The following is a 16,406-nucleotide window of genomic DNA, read 5'->3' as shown; positions in this document are numbered from 1 at the left end:
GCCAAAAAGTTGTGGTTAATTGGAAACCAACAAGTTTTAGTAGGTAACAATCAAGGAAATAGATTTCTCTTTAGGTAACAAAATTAAAGAGCAAATATTCAAGAAAATATTTTGATACATTTAAATAAGGTTTCCTATTAATTCAAAATAATTATCTTTTCAGTTATTAAAGTCAGTTCTTTAAACTGATCCACAAATACTGTGTTACCTTTGACACTTTAATTATAACATGTAAAGAAAATATTCAGCTTAAAAATAAGAGGATTAGATGGGGTATTGAAACTCGTCTATAATTGACTTTCCTGAAAAGTAATTGTTTCAAAAGCATCACACACAAAAAAATCCATTTTGCTTTTGGATAAGCCCAGGTTTTTTCATTGACCGAGCATTAGACTCTTTTGATAAATGGTAAATCTCAACAAGAAGACAACAGTACTTTCTTCACCTCCTGTGCAACTTGGCTTAGATGTCTGGAGGGAATAGATTATTTCCCCTTTTTTACACAGATCGGTATGTGCCCATGGGTATCAGTATCATGAGAAAGGGAGACCACATTCAATTAAGTGTAGGATATTTTCCAATAAACTTCTACTTTCTTAGCAGATCAGTGCTTAAGGAGTAGCATGAGTAGATATATTCCTAAGTTTAAAGGAACAACAAGAAGGAAGCTATTCAGCAGTCTAAAACAAACTTCCAAAAAAAGCAGGATAACGCCACAAATGTTTGCATGAAAAAGTAACGTCTGCCCAATGGGAACTGAATATGCCTTGATAAGATCAGAATAAGCAGTCAACACTTTCCATCCAGCAGTTCACAGGGGCAAAGGGTTGCTTAGACTTACCCGTTCACGTTAATAAGAGTCCAGAACTTCTCTACATAAAGGTGTCTCCCGTGTGTCTCTGGTTCTGTTTCTGTGGTCATCTATAATCAGTCTACTTCCCTTCCTAGACATGAACAAACTGAATTGATTTCCATCCACCCAGGTTTTAATAATTCTGCACCAGTGTGGAGGTGTGAAGTTTCTGGCCCTTATCCTTGTGCTCTTATAGTGCTTTTACACCTGTAGCAGAGACTCTGTCCTGACTACCCCAGGTTTTTCTTAAGGGCTATGAGATACAGTTTTATATATTCTGTAACACTGTGTTAATTTGGGGTTTTGTCAGGAATTTGTAATCCAATTTACAGAAATATGTTTATCACATCTATTTGTCTATCACATATGCGTGTGATCTGTCTGTCACATCGATGTGATTTGCCAGTTGGAACAAGATGAATAAGCATTCACCAAAAGTCACTTGGAAAGTCAATCAGAAGCACGAAAGTACTTCTAATTAGGAAAAAACTTAGAAGGGTAGTATTCCAGAAGCAGATTCTTCTCAACTGACAATAGAAAATTATAATATTAAGTAAAAAACCCCATGTGTCATTTTTTTCATGAAGTAGCCTTATGGAAACAGCCATTTTATCTACTCTAATTTCCAGTGTCCCAGTACAAGCCAGTAATGGACTTCTAGAGAAAGAGTGAATGAGCCAGGTCCCCCTTGATGCCTCCTCCAATAACCACCTTGCTTGCTGCTAAGGAAGTGTTCAGGACTTTCTGAACTGGAAGCTGAATTCTTTCTGTTGTACTCAGTAGACCCAAAGGACATTCCACTGCAGAGTTTCACTCTATGTCCCTAATTTTTGAGCTATGAGAAGCAGTAAATGTTTTCTTTTCACTTCATGATTGTGTAGGCAGCCCCACTTAAGTCAGGTATTTTCCCCACTGTAAAGGCCTATACTCTGTTATCATACAAACTCCCCGTTTTCAAAAGGGAACGTTGATTAAGTTTCACCAGGGAAAAGTGCACTAGGCTACAAGAGCGAGTATTTATTGCTGATCACAAGTGGGTAGAAATACAGCTTACTAATTTTATCCTAATGCACTTTAGAGGGAAGAGATCCAAGCACTGAAAATAAAAGCATCACATGTCCTACATTATTTGCTTACGGAAGCAATAATATTCAGTAGATGGTATTGCAAAGATGAACTGATCCTTTTTCCATTGAAATCAATGTTGGTTAATTAACTTCAGTAGAAGCAGGTTATGCCCAAGTGGTAAATATGGTGTGTGCATTCTTCCAATGCTTGTGAAACAAATAACTGCATTTCCTGAATCTATTTTTATAAATGCAAATTAAAATAAAAAATAGCTGTTGATGTTTTTGCTGAACAATGTTGACCTATGCATGCTTGGTCAGTAATTGCAGTGCTGCTCACTGACTAAAGCTATTTCCTTGATAGAAAGCAGTTTTTAAATTATGTTATATTTTCCCATGTACTTTTGATAAGTATAAATAAGAAGCTCCTGTCTTTCAACCCAACTACTTGCAGCAGAAACAAAGCCAAGACAAAATGATGGGTCTGGCAGTTTAACCTCAATTGTTAACCATGATTAAGGGTATCTGAAGTATCCAAAAGCGAGAATGAACGTAAATGGTGCTTCTGGAGTTGCTGTGTTTTGAAATTCCCACGTCCTATATATAAAGAGTCAGGAATGTGTTTATGTGATCCTTGTAAGCCAGTTAAAAGAATAATATCCATTTGGGCTTTCAACTTAGATTTCAAGAGAATTTCAGAAGAGATAGCAGGCTTTCTGTTTCCTGAGGGGAACCCGTGCTTACTGTGGCTTTGGAGCAAGCATATGTCCCCTGGCAGGAGACACTGTGCTGGGCTCTGGGTGTCTTGGTGGGACACAGTCACCCAACAGTCTGTTAAAGCCAGTGGAGAGAAACAGGGTGTAGTTCATCTGACCTGCTTTAGACCTCTGGTTTCTAACAAGATGAACTGCCTTCTGAAAGTATCGGCTTTTCTACACCAATTTTAAGGGTCAAGTGACGTGTTAGGCAATGTCTGTCTTTTGTCAGATGAATCTCATGCTGTGTGCTGCTATCACATAGAGTTGTTCCTAGCACTACTGTGCTATCAACTCATTCTGCCTTGGCAACTTTTTCAAGGCCACTAGCTGCATAACAGATGACACAACTTAATTGTACAAAACCCACTGTTATCAACGGAGGGATTTATTTCCAGATCCTTGAAGATTTTGCTTCAAGTAATCCAAACCAAGCAAAGGACTAATTCTCAGCCTTGGCAGGAGATAGTCAAAGTCCGTTCTACTTAGATGTCTTTATGGGGACTCGCACGTTATGTCTGCAGAAAGCACCACTGCTCTGCAAGTCACATGGGTTGAGCCTCAGATAACTCTAACAACTGTTTTACTGTTTTCATTTGCCATAGGATCTATTTTGAATTCTGTTTTTAATTTTAATTTAATTATTACTTGGTCACAGAAAGTGTAGTGCACACAGGTTTCAGCCGAGGAGAATGGTGAGATGAGCTGTGTGTGTATGGATGTATATTGGTATCACAGTATCACAGTATCACAGTATGTTTGGGATTGGAAGGGACCTCAAAAGATCATCTAGTCCAATCCCCCTGCTGGAGCAGGAACGCCTAGGTGAGGTCGCACAGGAATGTGTCCAGGCGGGCTTTGAATGTCTCCAGGGAAGGAGACTCCACAACCCCCCTGGGTAGCCTGTTCCAGTGCTGTCACCCTCACTGAGAAGAAGTTCTTTCTCAAATTTAAGTGGAACCTCTTGTGTTCCAGCTTGATCCCATTACCCCTTGTCCTATCATTGTTTGCCACTGAGAAGAGCCTGACTCCATCCTCGTGGCACTCACCCTTTATATATTTATAAACATTAATAAGGTCACCCCTCAGTCTCCTCTTCTCCAAACTAAAGAGCCCCAGCTCCCTCAGCCTTTCTTCATAAGGGAGGTGCTCCACTCCCTTAATCATCTTTGTTGCCCTACGCTGGACCTTCTCCAGCAGTTCCCTGTCCTTTTGGAACTGAGGGGCCCAGAACTGGACACAATATTCCAGATGGGGTCTCACCAAGGCGGAGTAGAGGGGAAGGAGGGTATGTCTCGAACACACTGGGTAAAACCAGTGCCGTTGCTTCTAGCCTTTGTAATTAGACTGTGTGGTTTCTTCTTATTTAGATAAGGTCAGTATGTATGTCGTACACCTTCGAGGCTTCTTCCAAATGGATGTGCTGCTTGAAATGCGATGCTGTTGCATCTGGTTTTTAAGTGAGCACCAGCATGTCACTTTTTAGGGATTTTTCCCCCAGTCATGTGACACAATTTCTTAAGAAACCTAATGTCTCTTTGACACTTGAATTCTACAAATAGAAGGAGGCCCTTTATTGAACATTTTTTCAGGCTTAAGAGCTGATTTCTTGTATTTGCTTTGCAGTTGACCCTTTAGTCCTATTTTGGGTTACCAGATGAAAATAAGGTTTTCCTTCAAAGGTTGGTTGCTAGGGGTAACTGGCACTGACGCCAAAAGATGAATACTCTACCTACTTAGGATAATGCCTACTTTGTGAGCTAAATAAAGAGCTAAATTGCAGAGAAGGAAGTTGGATGAATGTGAAGTATCAAGGGAGAAAAAACAAGATTATTAAAAACGCATAATGCAGAAAGGAGTATTGCTTTTTGCGCCAGTAATGGTCTGGTGCACAGAACATGTGTGCTGCTCTGCAGCCAGGCGCTCGGCTCTCTCGGTCCTGCTGATCCACTGAAAAGTGTCCGTACTTTTACCTCTGTTTGGATAATATAAAGAGCTGTGGAAAGGAGAGGCAGGGACGCAGAATATTTCACATGAAGTAATAACTTTGAATTTTACAGAGGAATGATGGTTACTGAGACTGCAAGAAGTTTAATATTTTGAGCTTGAGGGTTGAGAGACTCAGCTGCTGCTGGAGGAGTTACTCTTGGAATTCAGAATTCTCGGCAAAATTCATGCACGCTTCACATAAATGAAGGAGAAAAACTCTGTATCTAATATTGTAGAATGTAAGGAATTGATTATTTTGATATTTGATTCAGATGTGGAAGCAATCTTAGTTCCTGTCCCCCAAAAAAGCTCCCAGTGCTTTTGGGGATTATGGCAGAAGGAAGCTTTCAAAATAGCTCAGTGGTAGTACTGAGCAATATAGTCAGAACTTGATGTCTACTGATCTTGTCATATTTGACCAGAAGAAGCTGAAAACACATCATCCATGTTTAATATCAAGAGATGTAAGCTCTTGGTTTCTTACAGTTAATGCACTGAATAATTTCTCTGGAATGGGGAGTTACAACAATATGCAGTTACATACACTGACTGTGTTTTGTGTGCTTTTGCTCTAAGAAGTATAGCAAAAGTTGAGGTATGGACCTCTGTAAGTGACTCGGTGGGCTGAGCAGTCAAGACTGTTTCTTATGGATCTGGTTTCTGCTCTGGCTCTTAGGAGTTTTCAGTCAGATCCAGTAGCTTGTTCATCAGGTTTGTTCTGAAGGTGCAAACCAGTTCTTCTCCCAGCCAATGCACAGCTAATTTTACCGAAGAAAACAAATGCAGCTGTTTGACTAAGTGAAGACCGCGAACACCAAGATGGCTCAGACTACATTTATGCCGGAGTTTACATTTACATTGGAGATTTCGTCGTTGCTCTCCGCAAAGGCTGTCAACGCCTGTCGTGGTTGTGCGAGGAGAAAGATTCTGCAGGTTGACATGAAGACAGCAAACAAGTCGCTGCTTCCGCTTTCTGTGGGCTTCTACAATTATAAATGCTTTCCACTCTGCAGACCATAGGGTCACACCACACGCTGCAGAAGCATTACCTAGAGTTCTCTCTGCCAGTGATACTTCAGTGACATGCTGTGGGCTGAGTCCCCCCACATCAAGTCAAAAAAGGGAGCAGGAAGAAGTATTTTACTTTCAAATGCACTTTTAGTGTTTTTTATAGGCAGCGTAACATTCTGCTTTGTTCTGAGTACTTACTAGTGCTATGGATTAAGGGTCCAGGCTTTAGCATGTTCAGCTGCTGTGGTGGTGTCACATAACACGTGATCTAGGGAATTAGAACCCAGGTAAATTCTATTTTTAGTAATTGTGTAATTTCATGAAATTCATTTGCTGTAGCTCCAGTAAGAAAAATAGCTGTGCATAACTAAAAAATATACTAAGAATTAACTTAATGGTATACTTGAGCACTCTTAGGTACCTGTGCTGCAGTGGATTTCTGTGGTTACTCCAAAGTCACCAGCAGTGCTTTTCATGGATGACAGAATGGCCAAACGAACATGTATTTTCTGTGAACTTCACTTGCAGTTTGTGCTCATCAGAACAAACTAAAATTCTCCACCTACCAAACCATCTGACAGATTGGACCTGTCTACTTTTAAAAAAAGCAAAACACCATTCTTTGCCATGTGCCACATGGAATAGTAAGAGACTCCTGGCTTGTTTTCTGTGCAAACCATCCTTAGAAGTAGAGCCCCCGCTGTAGAATTTACTGCCAGAAGAGACCAGGCAAAGCCTATGATTGACTGTTTCTCTTTTCTAAGAGCTACATGATTTTGCACAGCAGGCTTTCCACGGAAGTTCCAGGATTGATAGCTAAATCTAGGTACTTACACTTCAAAAATACACTAACCACATGTAAGTAAGAATTCATAATTCACTTGGGACTTTACAACTCATTCATCCAAGTGATGATACTATTTGGGATGCTGAAACAAAATTTAGAAGATGGGAGAGTGGTAATTGTAGAAAGTCATTTTTTTTGGACTTCTCATGGATTGAGGTGAAACAGTAGCAATCATGCAGAATCCCTTACCAGTTTTTACAGTACAGACAAAGCTTTAGTCACTGCACTTAAACCCTTCTTAAGCTTGTATTTGAGCGCACTGAAAACTTGACTTAGTTCCTATCTTAATCAAAACCAACTGTAAATATAGAATGCTTCCAATATAAAAGGGTCTCCTGAAGTTTCACATGTCAAAATGTTCAACGTTTTCCCGATGTTTTAATTTTGATCTTATCTTTGTAAATAATGATCTAAGGAAAATTCCTCTAGCTGTAAAGTTGTATCAAATGTCTGTGGATCTCATGGAAGGACCCTGATTTCTTGCAGTTGTCAGCAGGCTTATAATGAACTGAAATATTAGATAATTGTTGAAATTGAATTATACTATCAATGTCTAATGAAAATGAATGCCAAATGGCCTAATATGTTTTTGATATTATAAATGCAATGTGCCTATGTAGACTTTCTTATTCACTTTGTGTTAAAAAAAAAGATCAGTTATTTGTAATTCTAATTTTGCATTCTTTTGTCTTCTTGTTTTTACTTCAATGAACCCTATCCTTCATCTTAGCCATACAGCTCTATAAACTACGCTTAACAGCTTTTGGAAAGGAATGATTCCTAAAACAGTAAATACAAAAAGACCTATGTGCATGCAACAAAAATTGTGGGACTATTTTACTTACAATTTTTACACTCTTTTGCTACAGAGATTTTAAGGTCCTAAAGTAACAATCAATATTATCTAGTCCTCTTGTACAAGTAGTGATGACCATACATGATGAATGCCTGAATGAAGGTGTCTTCTGATTGAACTAGCTGACTCCTTGCACAAGGATGTTCCAAAATCCAGCTATTTTTATGCTTAGAAGCAGATATCTAACTTGAATCTTGAATTTCTTCGTTGCTAGTGTATATGCATTTTCTTTTCTGCCAGTCATGTTCCTTTGTCTCTTGTTTCTCCTCCCTCACGGCCCCCAAAGTATCCATACATACAGATCACAATCCTTTTGATTTGTTTTTTACTGTGCCAAAACAGCCGTTCTCTAGTACTCCGTATAAGAGGTTCTCAGTGGGGTTTTTTGTGGTGGTGGTGGTGGTGGTGTTTTGTTTGTTTGGTTTGGTTTAGTTTTGGTTTGGTTTGGGTTTAAATTTGACTAGGCTTCTCCATTGTATTCTAGACAAGCCTCTCACCAATGCCTCTTGCAGTTTCCTTCTCTGTCTCTGTGGGGGATGCTACTCTGGCTATTAGTTTCTTCGTCTATAAGGACATACACAAGGCCATGCTGGTCAGACCACAGATGCATTCCCTGTGATTACCAGTATGCACAGGTATGGAAAGATGATGTTCTTCTGCGCTCCAGTAAACTGTGGCTGTGTCTCAGCAGGGAGCTACTTTGACGAATACTCTAATCATACTCTGAAGCTCTCTGTACTTTGTCATTCGAATCTCTTCCAGCATTAGATTCTTCAGCTTGATGTTCCTTGTTGTCGGCTCTTACATCTTTAAAAGTGCTAGGCGTGGTATTTCTTTCAACGAGTGTCTCTTGTAGATTAGTGGTTAAGAGTTTGGGATTTGAATAATGCAAGTTTAGATTTATTGCAGTATGAAAGTGCATGCTTATGATGAGCTAAATATTCGTGCTAGAATGCTGACCTCAAAGATTCACTCCAGTGGATGTTGGTGGTAAATTTTGTAGCATGCTGATTTATATTCAAGTAAGTCCAAAAGAATTTCATATGCGTAAGTAAAAAGTTCAGTATGGGTTTACACTGATGTTAAGGACAACAGTAGGTGTTAAAGTACATGTATTACGACACTGGTGTGCTAGTAAAAGAGGAGCGAAGTAGCTTATTTAAGACTATCATTATTATTGCAGCCTTTGAAATTAGGTTATTTTCTGATCTGTTTTATGCAGTTGGTAAGATGGGATCACCTCACCAATCAGCAGTTGGGTATCTGGGCTTAAGACATCTACCTTAGACTCAGCAAGACTCAGCAACTTAAGGTGTTATGTTAACCTATAGAGAGAAAAAGACGCACTCGGAGAGGCACAGGTATTGTAACTATCATCTTTGGTATTCATATTAGGACAGGATAAAGTGCGCTTTTGAGGCACCCAACTCTTTCAATTACCCATGAGACAAACCAGTTTGACTGTGAGAGACAACAAAAAGGGCTTGCATCTGTTGATGCTGGGCCAACAAGAAATGCAACATGGTTTTTAAAGACTGATGAAGCCTTCTTGAAGTAAAAAACCTCTTGTGATTTTTATAAAACACAATTCTATATGTGATGATGGCAGCATCTCTGAAGGAACTGCTGAGTTTTTTTTATACTGGGATATAGCTGAGTATAATAACTTAATTCCTATTAGCTGTCCTATGAGAAGCTAAAATAATCAGTGATTCATGCTTATTTATGCAGACATCTTAGACATTTGAAAATAGTGCAGGGCAGCCACATCAACTATTCCTTCTCTTGTATTTAGAAATGCTTTCTACTGGATGTTATATGAATACTTTTTATATATATTTGTGAACCTGAATGCTTAAAAGCCAGGACAAGTAATGTACATGGGCTGTATAAGGCAGAAAAAGATGACTTCACAACAGTGAGTATTGAAAATTCAGCATTGAAAATGCATAAAACCATTTTGACGTACTTTTTAGGTTTTGATAATGTAGCTTTAAAAGGTGTTTTAAGTTCAGCAATGGAATGTCATTTTCTGTTTATTTGTAGTCATGTTTTGCTACCCACAGTCAAGAGGGAGGAAACACTTCTAGAAAAGAGTGGTGGGTTTTTAATGAGTTTGTCTGTATTTCTTGGAGTCCTCGTATCTGAAGACTAGTATGATATAATGGCCATAAAAGTAAAAAGTTCAGTTAAATTGTTTGATAGATAAAGAGCATCTTCTTACAGAACGTCATGTTATGGTATATGTAAATATATTTGAAAATTACTTTACAAACACTTAAATATATGTTAACATGGGAAAGGATTCCTTAGCATTATGCTTTATTGCCTGTATTTCTATTCCCTCATCATTTTGTGAGTTACTGGAATTTCACATTTCCCTTTTAGACAATTGCATTTTTAAAAGTCAGAAATGCTAAACATAGTTTGTCCTGCACATACAACAGAGCACAGATATAACATGAAGGGTTTGTGTGTCTGTGTTTGAAATTGAATGGAGAGAAGTTTCTGAATCTGATCTCTTTGTGATCTGTATTTAAAATAACACAGTGGCAAAAGCATTTTAGATGCGTAGGAAGAATACTGATATTTTTCTTTTTCTTTTTTTTTTTTTTTTCCAAATATCCATCAGATTCTGGAAGACAACTGAGAACACGAGTCTGTTATGCTTTCTCTGTAGCAGCTATGATTCAGCATGCCAAAAGTGGAACTAAGAAAGTATTTCCTTGATTCTGTATTCTTTGGCAGGAGAATAATGAATAATAAAATACAATCTCTTTAGAAAAACACATGCTATCTTTCCACCCTAATTTTGTATGATTGTAATGAGAAGATTACTTGGTGCTTTTTATTGTCATATCAAGTTGCTAACTGTTGAAGTATAAGGCTGTTGCTATATATTACTGCTAGGAAGTAGAGTATGTATGTGTGTGGCCTCATGTCTGACATTGCAGCTTGCCATCTTCTGTCATTCCCACTACCTATTATTAGCTAATTGGCACTGTAATGTTTTCTGAATTTCTTTAATGTAGAAATTAAAGTTTATTCACATGTTGATAAAGATATATGCCCATTTTCCTATAGAATGAGAACATTAGACAGTATGATTTCTACAAATCTTTGTAAATATATATATCTTTATGGAGCGTAGTATAATGTATACACACATATAAGCAGTATTTCTTTTCCCTAAGTAATTTTTTCCTGTCTGATGCATAAGCTGAAAATATTAATAATTCTCAGCTTGTCCACTGTGACCCCAAAATAAAGACTAATAAGTCTGCGTAGTACCGGGGGGCAAAAAGTACTTGCAACATATCAGAAGAACTGTAAAGCCATTATTCTCTTTTTTTTTGATATTCCTTTTCCTGTATTCTTTTCGCTGTAGACCTTTTGAGCTATTGTACTGATAAAGGACCTAGGATAGCTTCTTCTCCAGATCCTCTATTACTGCGTTCATGGATCACTGTGTTTGTTCTCAGAAGGCTTAGACATTTGAGCCAATAATTTAAAAACATGCCTCTGTTTATACACCCACATAATTTTAATTGTTTTTAGTTTAGTCTCTGAAGTTGGCAATGCCCTTTCTGAAATTGCAGTTGTCTTCCAACATGGTTTCACAGAAGTGTGAGTTCTGTAAAAAGTTCCAGTTTGATTTACAGTGATGGTGGCAACCAACTTTATGTAGTGCCAGGGTGGTCTGTAGGAGAAGGGAGATGATAGCACCTTCCTTGCTCCTTTCTGTTTATTAATAGCACAAAGAGAGAATCCACAGTGCAATTCTGGTTGTAAGAGCATTTGGTAGAAAAGTTACTTAAATCTACCCAATTTAGGAGTAGGAAGATCTCTGGGTTTGTTTTTCCTTCTTATCTGACAGAGTTCATTCTTTTTCTGATTAAAACATGTTTAAAGTACACACAGCATCCTAAGTAGCTTGCTATTCAAATCTGTGTGCAAGAAGAGTTATTATTCCAGAATTATGTGCAAGAAGAGTTATTATTCCAGAATTATCTTTTGGAGTCCTGTCTTTTACATGCTTATCTGCTCTTTCAAACCATGCCAACAAAACACTCTTTATTCCTGAAAGGACATGAGTCAGTGGGCGCAAACTGAAGCACACTCAATTCCACTCAAACATGGAGGAACTTCCTTACTTTGAGGGAGCCAGAGCACTGGAACAGGCTGCCCAGAGAGGTTGTGGAGTCTCCTCCTCTGGAGACATTCAAAACCCGTCTGGACACATTCCTGTGTGATCTGCTCTGGATGAACCAGCTTTAGCAGGTGGGTCGGACTAGGATGATCTCCAGAGGTCCCTTCCAACCTCAACCATTCCGTGATTCTGTGAAAAGAAAAAACTATTTTTTTACTGTGAGGGTGGTCAAACACTGAAGCCCAGAGAAGCGGTGGAGTCTCCATCCTTGGAGATACTCAAAACCTGTCTGGACATGGCCCTGAGCAACCTGCTCTAGGTGACCCTGTTCTGGCCGGGTGTTGGACTAAATGATCTCTAGAGATGCCAGCCAACCTCAACTGGCCTGTGATTCTTAACATGGATGTGATTATAAACATGATATTGTAAAACCTTAATCACTGTGTTCCTTCTCTGAAGCACAGTCTTGCTGCATGACCAAATAAGACTCAACTCTTGCTACTGAGAAGACTGCTATATGAAATAGGACAGCAGCTAGGCTAGTTGAATAGTTACAGACATAATTAAATGCCCCAAAGCTTCCCACTGACTTTTATGGACCCAAAACTTGGAGATCCTCCATTTGTTTATACATCCAAGCAATTAAAATGACTTTTAGTGTTGATTTTAACAACTTATGTGATAAGCATCTTTCAGCATTTAAATTCTGGCAGAAAATGTGCTTTTTTTCTAAGCCTTCTTCCAAGTTCTCTAATTGCTGCTTCCCTGTTCAGAGTATCTTCCTGTTATGCTCATCTCTTAAAGGCTCAGTCTCCAGGACCAGAATTTTAGGCCATCATGAAGGTTTTGATGAACTCTGGAAATGTATATAATGGGAGTTTTGTGTTCCAGAAACTGTGAATTAAAAGCTTGTTTTGGAAGATTGAAATATGTGATAGAGTTAACCATGACATCCAACTTGCTATCAGGAGACTAGGTAGAAAACTGTTTGTACAGGCAGTATATTTTGTCAGATGAAAAGGTACCAGATGAGAAATGAAGAGATAGGTTTAGAACAGATTGAAAAACCTGCCATCGTTGAACGTGCATGCATCAGAAAACAAAATCACAGGCGAAAAACGTGGTCAGTAAATGAAATAAAAATATACAACAGAGCAGTGGAGGCGACCTGCCAGGTATGGTCTCCAGGACAGGGAGGGGGGCTGGCAGGGTGGAGCTGTGGAGGTGACCTGGAAGGTTTTGGTGCCGCCAGACTCAGGTATGTGTCATCCTCCAAGCCTGAGTGTAAGCTGCCACCTCCCGCTGGGTGTGAGCACCACGGGTTTAGCTTACCCTGCTAAGACCCAGCTAGCTCTCCATGGAACACTTGGGTAAAATGAGTTACACATTACTGTTTTAAGCAAAATAGGAAGATGCTTACACAAAAGTCACGGAGCAAGAGTCTCATAAATTATTGTGTAGTTTTAAATTGTGCCATTCAAATAATGCTGTAGAATTTAGCATTATCTGCTGATTTCATATTCTGACCTGCTTTATTAGTAGACTTGTGTGTGCACTTCTGTTTTACCAGCTGTGTAGCCCTGTACTTCTGATGACTTCTAGGCCTGTAGTGACAGCGGAATATGCATATATGTTATCTGTTGTTTTAATAAAATTAATCTGAGAATTACCATGGTAACTTTTGCGTCACATGAATCAGCTGCCAATGTATGAGGGCATTACTGAATCTTTCTCGACTCTTTGCATTACAAATGTTTTGTAAGAAACCTGGGTTATTTCTTGTTTTAGGATTTGCTGTCTGAAGAAGTTCTAATCTGTGGCTGGAAACAAGGCTATGCAGCTAAATTATTGTACTGCTCCAAAGCAAATTGAATTCTCCCTGCCAAATAATCTCTTCTTCCCCAGTAGCTCTGTAAGTAATGCCATTAAGATGTTTGTGTAATCCTCATATTTCAGTGATTGAACTTCTACTAGAGTACTGTGCAATTCTCTATGTGTTATCTTTGTTCCCAAGTAAGACTTTGGTAGCATAACAAGAATATCTGGGAGAAAGACCGGTATTGCATAGCTTGCAGCTGCTTTGTCCTGACATCAAGTCCCCACAAATTAATTAGGTTTAACTCTCTTGAATGCTCTGGGAAACTTTAGCCATCAACAAATTCTGTAGGAAATAATAATGATGAACTGGTGGGTGGCTCAGTTAATTAGGAAAATTTTTTGAGTACAGAGTCTTAATAATGATTTTGCAACTGTAGATCTGACATGTATACATAGAGCTATGCATTGCTGTGCAGAGATACCCAAGGTAACTCTGACCACATTAGCTCAGTAGGAGAGGGAGCACAACCACATTAGTCCAGCCTTTGTAGGGATGGTACAGTAATGCACTTCTTACCATTCAGTCATCCCACTGGGAGCTTTAAAGCACAAATACCTCAAACAGCAACAAACCGATGGAATGCCTAGGTATCTGTAATAACACAAATACGAGGGAGTTGGGGGGAATATTAACTCCCCTATTCGCTATTTTGAAAATACGATGACAATCATTTATTTGCATTCACATGTTAATGACTAAACATATTCTGAATACGTGGTAAATATAGTGCTTGTGGTTAAAAAGATTTTTCTTGGTTGATAACGACTATGAAATGACTGATGCAGCTATGCCCTTTGAGAACTTTACAGAGGTTCTAAAATTACTTCTCAACTAATACGTATGACATTTTGAAACTACTACCTGTCATGCTAAATTTGAAAATTCCAGAGTTCAACAAAATATGCTATCAAAGTATCTGCTTCACATTCTTTTATGATCCCTTTCCAATTCCTTCTAGGTTGTTTGCATTGAGTTGCATATGGGTTGATAATGTGGTTTACTTGCAGCAATTTGCAATAGAAATGTCAGCTCCAGTGGTCTGTGCATTCTGCACTGGCTTGGCGTTGGGGGGTACAGTCTGAGGAGCTGGGGGTTGCACCTCACACCTCTTGGGTGTGATGGCAGTTCTGCTCTACAAAACTTTTGGCATTTAGGAAACCAGCCCAAAATGCTTTGTGTTTGTCATTTGTGTATCATGCCTGCCCTCAGAGGGGTCAGCAGCTCCCATGGCCATGCTCCTGCCTTGGTGAAATGATATCCATGGGAGTGATGGCTTTCCCGCGGTGATGCATGTGCCTTTTGTCTTTATTTTTCAGGACAGACTTTTTAGCGGGGCCTGTTATGAAAGGTCAAGGGGTAATGGTTTTAAATTAAAGGAGGGCACATTCAGGCTGTACATGAAGAGGAAATTTTTTACAATGAGAATGGTGAAACACTGGAACAGGTTGCCCAGGGAGGCTGGACAGGGCTCTGAGCAACCTGATCTAGTTGAAGATGTCCCTGCTCATGGCAGGGGGCTTGAACCAAATGAGCTTTGAAGGTCCCTTCCAACCCAAACTATTCTATGATTCTGTGCACAGGGGCTCTTGCAGGGGTGAAATAGCTGTACAGAATCCAGCACTGTTGCAGGTCTGTTCCTTTGATCTTTCCCACACACTCCTAAATATGCAGCAATGTAAATATATGTATTAATATCGCCGTTAGTAGTAAAACTATTAGAGTTATTAGAGTTGACAGGGTACTGCTGCCACAGGGGATAGTAAAATGAGCATGTGAAAGGCAGTAATGTTCTGTGGTGTGCGCTTCCAGAGTGCACTCAGCTGCCATTTAACGGTGATTGTAGGGGAAGAGGCTTGCATAGGATAGAAAACTGAGACCAAACAGTATATACAAAAATAACTACTCAAGAACAAATAATTTCTGCCACTAGGCATCTTTTAATCCTGAAAATTACATGAGACGGAACGACTGCCGCATATCGCCTCTCATATTTTAGCATTTTCTCAAGGCCTGTAAGTCCTCTTTGGACTTTTGAAAGTCTTCCTGTTGTTTTCTAAAACACGAGTTAAACCACCTATTAGTAGTGAATATTTCTGGGACTGGTTCATTGATAGCTAGCCATTTTGTAAGTTACAGCAGAAGCAAAAGCTAGTCTCTGTTGTGCTGTTTGCAGGAGAACAGAAGAACAGGTTTTTAAAAACCATGTTACTGGATAAAAACCACTGATAACCAAAGTAATCTTAAAGGCTGTTTTCTTCACCTTTAAGAATTCTATCAGATCCTCACTGTATATATATTAGAAGGGTAGTCCTGTGAATTAGTTTGTGCACAGTGCTTATTGCATGGCCTTCCAGATTCCCATGTGTATTTACCACTTATTATTTCTCAAGGCAAACAATTATTTTATTTTACAGTAACAACACACAAAAAAAATACACTGGTACATTAACAGCCAGACCCTTCCTAGAGAACATGTGCAGTGAGTGCTATGCTTGAATTCCTTTATGAGAAGGAACTGTACTTCCCACTGTTTTAAATGGTCAGTTATATCAGAAATTCTCTTTTCAGAACTGACCACTTTTTGTTTTAATGCACAGTGCATTAAGAAAAATTAAATTACATACTCTGAGAAAAGACTGTTCCTTAGGGTAACATTCTTCTGACATGAACTCAGTGCTAGAATATGTATTTTAATGACAGAGAAATTGTAGGCTGTCAAATAGTCATTTAGCAAGGCTAGAGTATTCTGAGTTTCTGCTGCTGTTATTACTACTTCAGTAAAAATATATGTAACTAGAAAGAGATTTTTTTTAATACAGTTTGGTAAAAAGAAAAAAGTGTTTCAAAATCTAAATGTATGAGCTGTAGAAAATGAAAACAGGGTAATGTGAACTACAGTTTGAGATAGCAAAGCAATTTAAAATGGGTGTGAAAATACCATCAATAAAATACTTAAGGGCAGATTCTGTACTCTATCCCTTCCCTAAGAAATATACCCG

General features: G+C 38.8%; 1 protein-coding gene across 2 annotated transcripts in view; it reads left to right on the top strand.

Annotated features, from left to right (window-relative positions):
• KCNQ5 (potassium voltage-gated channel subfamily Q member 5) overlaps positions 1-16,406 on the top strand; it is a 286,898-nt gene that overhangs the window by 45,079 nt on the left and 225,413 nt on the right. The window contains exon 1 of one of the 2 annotated variants that reach the window (XM_071806871.1): positions 13,337-13,440. The exons of the other annotated variant lie outside the window; for it this stretch is intronic. The gene's annotated coding sequence lies outside the window, so the exon portion shown is untranslated. Of the gene's footprint in view, positions 1-13,336; positions 13,441-16,406 lie in introns of those variants that run through there. 2 annotated transcript variants of the gene reach the window in all.

Source organism: Patagioenas fasciata, chromosome 3 (assembly GCF_037038585.1).
Source record: "Patagioenas fasciata isolate bPatFas1 chromosome 3, bPatFas1.hap1, whole genome shotgun sequence".
NCBI classification, from domain to species: Eukaryota; Metazoa; Chordata; class Aves; order Columbiformes; family Columbidae; genus Patagioenas; species Patagioenas fasciata.
This window is presented reverse-complemented; position numbering and strand designations above follow the sequence as displayed.